This window comes from Gekko japonicus, unplaced genomic scaffold, assembly GCF_001447785.1.
Source record: "Gekko japonicus isolate JY-2015 unplaced genomic scaffold, Gekko_japonicus_V1.1 scaffold2679, whole genome shotgun sequence".
Lineage (NCBI taxonomy): Eukaryota > Metazoa > Chordata > Lepidosauria > Squamata > Gekkonidae > Gekko > Gekko japonicus.
Genome location: NW_015172088.1, coordinates 204,506 through 209,460, shown reverse-complemented (window position 1 = coordinate 209,460; position 4,955 = coordinate 204,506).

Here is a 4,955-nt window from a genome sequence, read left to right as displayed (position 1 = left end):
AAAAGGCAGGTGAATTCTGATGGGCCAACTAAGTCTGCCTTGGTCTCTACAGGTCGTCCACCTTTTCCCTTCTTATTGTCAATTTGACACCCCTTCTTGGGCTTGGTTGCCATGGAGATGTGGGGGGTGCGAACAAGAACGTATACTTTCGTTTCTGGCCACTATGCTGTTATCTGTCTGATGTAGCCATGTAACCTTGAGATCTGCACTGGCTTTGGTATTCTCTTTCACCTGGGAATTGTATGCCGTTAGTTTGGCGGGCTTGTAGCTTAGGTGCATTTGGCCAAGAGCCAATAATGTCTTATTTGACTGCAGTATAATTGGTTGCTTCGCATGCTTGACCTCAGTTCTAACAAAGAAAGTTATGAGTCTGGATCCTATCAATGTCTCAATAAACTTTAATTCTTCTGAATGCCTGTTATTGGGAACTGATTTCTCCAGGGGCAGACATATCCAAGAAGTGTTGCAGGACAGGAGCAACTACAACATCTAATGTTGAAAGAATGCTCTTGAAAAGAGAGAGTCTCCACTCTTATGGTTGCAGAAGACACCTCAGATGGAGTAGGGACTTGTAATAGCCAGCAGGGAGAATGGCTTTACCACTGTGGCCTACTGGTTGAACTGGGTCAAAGAGGACCTGAGTTCAAATTCCATCTCAGTCATAGAGATCACTGATGACCTTTGGCCAGGTACCATCCCTCAGTCTAACCTACCTTGCAGGGTTGTTTGGATAAAATGGATGCAGTAAGAGCTGTATATACCACATGTTGCCCCTTGGAGGAAAGGTGGAATAAAAATCAAACTGATAGATTTGCTCAGACCAGCAGGCTATAGCAGCATGCCATGGGGCTAGCTGATATATATTTGATTCCTCTTGATGTTTTATAAGAATATGCTCCTCCACCACCCATACTGGCACATGAATACATCTGTTTGGCCTTAGATGCTCATTTTCCTGCTCATTCTCAAAGTTCATTGGGTCGTCTTGGTGAAGTCACTGAATCTGAGCTGACACTAGGAGCACATAAGGCAATGTGGGAGGGAAAAATACTTTGGAAATCCCACCTCATTCCCGAATCTCCCCCTCCAAGATTCTCAGGGTTTTGAACTGGCAGATTTTTCTTTCACACACCCCACCCTTGTTTAAGTGACATTCAGTTACACCACCATCCCTTCTGGAGCATATTGAGGTTTATCAAGCGATTTGACTCCCCCCCCCTTCTGTTTGGTTAACTTACAAAGTCATTTGTTTCTCCATCTTATCTGTGGGAGTCCCCACTGCGCTGCTTCAGCATGCACATGGGACCCATGTTTGTTTATAACCCACTTTTCTCTGCAGTGGGGACCCAAAGCAACTTACAGGATTCTCCCTTGTTCCAATTTATCATTACAAGAAGTCTGTGAGGTAGGGTTGGGTAGAGCCTGTGACTAGGGTTACCAGGTCTGGGTTGGAAAATACCTGGAAACTTTGGGGGTGGAGCATGGGGAAGACAGGGACCTCAGCATGGTGCAATGCCATAGAGTCCACCCTTCAACGCAGCCATTTTCTCCAGGGGAGCTGATCTCTGTCAATTGGAGATCAGTTGTAAAAGTGGGAGATCTCCAGGCCCCACCTGGAGGCTGGCAACCCTACATATGACTGGCCTAAGGTCACCCTGCAAGCTTCCATGGCAGAATAAGGATTCAAACCCGGGTTTTCACATCTAATTCCTGGAAATACCATTATCTATGATAATTGAGACAGGCACTGAGTGGAAAACTTTAATTTGCTTCATGCATTGGAATTACAGTGTTTGAACTGGCTGATCACATCTGACATTATTAGTGTAGATTTCCACATATGCTTGGGTTTCCATGTCTGCTACCTTCTATCCCCAGTTCCTTTCCAAGGCCGCTGTCTCCATTTAGGGTTGCCGGCCTCCAGATGGGGCCTGGAGATCGCCTGGAATTATGACTGATCTCCAGATGACAGAGATCAGTTCTCAAGGAGAAACTGGCTGCTTTGCCCCAGACCCTGCCTTTCCCAGGCTTCACCTCAAATTTCCATGAATTTTCCAACGTGGAGTTGGCAATGGTATCTTCATCTCTCTGTCAGTCCCTAGAGTTCAAAGGGCTCTCTTTTGGATGCCCAAATTTCTACAAGGCCAGCCACAGGAGTTTCACTCACCCGTTAGAGAAGAGGGCAGGACAGACAGGCACAGGAGAAACAGGCCTCCTCCCGCATGATGTCCCTGTCAAAAAGAGGCAAGAAGGATACAGAATTGACACAGATGTCCCAGCACTTCCCCCCATTCTTCTGTCATTTGGGCTGACTAGCCTCCCACAACTGGAACGCCAAGAAGCATCTAGAAAGAAGCTGCTGTTTTTCCAGACAGTGGATGTTTACCTCCTACCCCAGCTTGAAATTCTCCATTTATGTATTACATGGCCATACAGCAACACAAGAGTTGTGTGTCCCTTCATAGAATTTGTCAAACTGTGTTCCTGGGTTTCGCTGGAGTTTTTCTTAGTGGGGTTCCTCAGTGGCAAGATAAATAACAGCAGCAAGACCACCTCCCGTGAAAGACAGCTGGCCATCTACCGCCCATCTTCCCCAGTAACACACAGCCACAAGGAAATATTGAGGTTCTTGTATGTCATGCTGTCAGTTCCCTGGGATGAGAAACTAGCGGTTCTGGCAAGAGCCAAATGTTGACTGATCATGTGTGCCCGAATGTGTCCCAGGATCCTCTGTAAAACATGGGGTTCCAAAGCAAATGTACAGGGATTCCTTGAAAAGCCACCCAATGGGGGAGGGGGTGAAGGCAGAAAGTGTGGACAGCGCTATCACTGTCATCTGGTCTAATTGAAATGGGAAGGGGTGTCTCTCCTCCTAATCTAGGTTGAAGGGTAAACTGCTCACGGCAACCGGTATAAGTAGGAGGAAGTGAAGGGAGGTTCTGTTGTTCATTCTGAGACAGTGCTTTGGGCTAGTTAGCCTCCCTAGAAATTCTATTGTATGATTCTTATTTTGTCCCTTCTGAAAAACTTTTCTCCCCTGCTAGACTCCCATTCCATCTCCAAGCTGTTCTGCTGAGGGCAAACACAGGTTTTTGTGCCTTTTTTATACCACAAGATTCTTGGCTCGGCCTTGTGACGTCTGCCTTCCTGCCATGATTGGGCATGCTGCACCATCTGTGTTCTGCCAAGGATGGCACTACATCATAAGTCAATATTAGGTCACGGTTGTCATGGTGCTTGCAATTCCTTCAGATTGTCCTTCATTTTACTGCCACATTCTTTTCCATTTGTCCAACCGTTCCCCTGGTGTGTTTCTACTAATTTCATCTCTATATACAGGATCACACAAGTCAAAGGACATGTCTAGGAAGGCACTTCTCCCTTATCCAGGAGTTTTAGGGGGAATGCAGCAGATTTGACCCCACACACACACATCAAGCCTGTTTGTCCTATAGCCAGTTCCTCTACTCTTTGTGTGCCTGGGATGAGTCCTCTTAGAAGGCTCTCCTCTCCAACCAGCTCATTCTAGGACCTGTAACAGTGCCTGCCTTCTTGTGAATCGGCAGATTTAAAGAAGAGGAGAATATACTTTACAACTGGTGTTTTTTGTGGGTGGGGTGGAAAATTTATGCTTCTCCTAATCTCAGCCCCCCTCCCCTACTGGTTTGTCACTTGGTAGTGGTTAGTAGCACTAATCCATCTTTTGTTATCTAAATATGTCCTCTTCTTTAAAACCAGGAGCAGGTGCCTGAGAGCATTAACCTGCTGGTCGCTGTTGAGAACCTTCATGCTCACAGTACAAGCGTATAAGGAACCCTGAAGATTCCAGAATTTCCAGTTTACTGAAGTTCTTTGTGGGTTTTCAGAGGAAGATGTGTGGAGGACAGGATTTGCATCAATCCGTTTACGGAAGAAGTATAATAAAAAGCAGTGCATCCAGTGCTGGCAAGGCAGGATATAAATCAAAAGTAATAAATAATAAATTTTGCTGTATCTGTTCTGCATGAAAGCCTTCTGCTTTGCATGCAACATTTGCTGTATTTTGCTCTGTATGCAAGACTTGCTGCATTTTGAATTTCTGTTCTGCACACAAGACTTTTTTTGCTCTGCATACCAGACTTTTCGTAAGTTTTTTTGTACTTTGAATTTCTGTACTACATACAAAATTTACTGAATTTTTCTATGTGGTTTGTAGCTTTATATGACAACTAGTAATAAGGCCCGTTGTGGAAATAAATACAACGAGATCTAGAAAGAGGCTCTGGGAGAGTGCTCTGGCTTTGGGCAAACAGTGTCAATTTGCTGTGGCGACCTCAGCAGGGTATAATGACAGAGTCCACTGTTTTCTCTAGAGGAACTGATCTCTGCTACCTGAAGAGCAGTTGTAATTGTGAGTGATCTGTAGCCCTCACCTGGAGATTGGCAACAATTGTTACCCAGGACGAAATGGTTGGTTTGGAGGGTGGAGTCTATGGCATTCTACCTGTCTGAGGTCCCACCTCTCCGCAAACCCCACCCTCTCCAGGCTCCACCCCTGAAATCCCCAGGAATTTGCCAGCCTGGAGTTGGCAACCCCATCTCCTTCCCAGCTAACCATCAACCTACCATTATCTGCCCCTTTGACTTCAGCTGATTTCTGCCCTCCCTTCTGCAGAGCAGTTGTAATTTCGAGTGGTCTCCAGCCCTCACCTGGAGATTGGCAACAATGGTTTCCCATGAGGGACTGAGTGGTTTGGAGGGTGGAGTGTATGGCATTGTACCTGTCTGAGGTCCCACCCCTCCTCAAACCTCACCCTCTTCAGGCTCCATCCCTCAAATCTCCAGGTATTTCCCATCTGGAGTTGGCAACCCTATCAGGACTGGCCCCAATGTGTTTTCTCCCAAAGGCCAAAATAGGTGACAGGACCCAGCTTAGTTGCCTACCAACAAGCACTGAGGGGAAAGTAGGGTTGCCA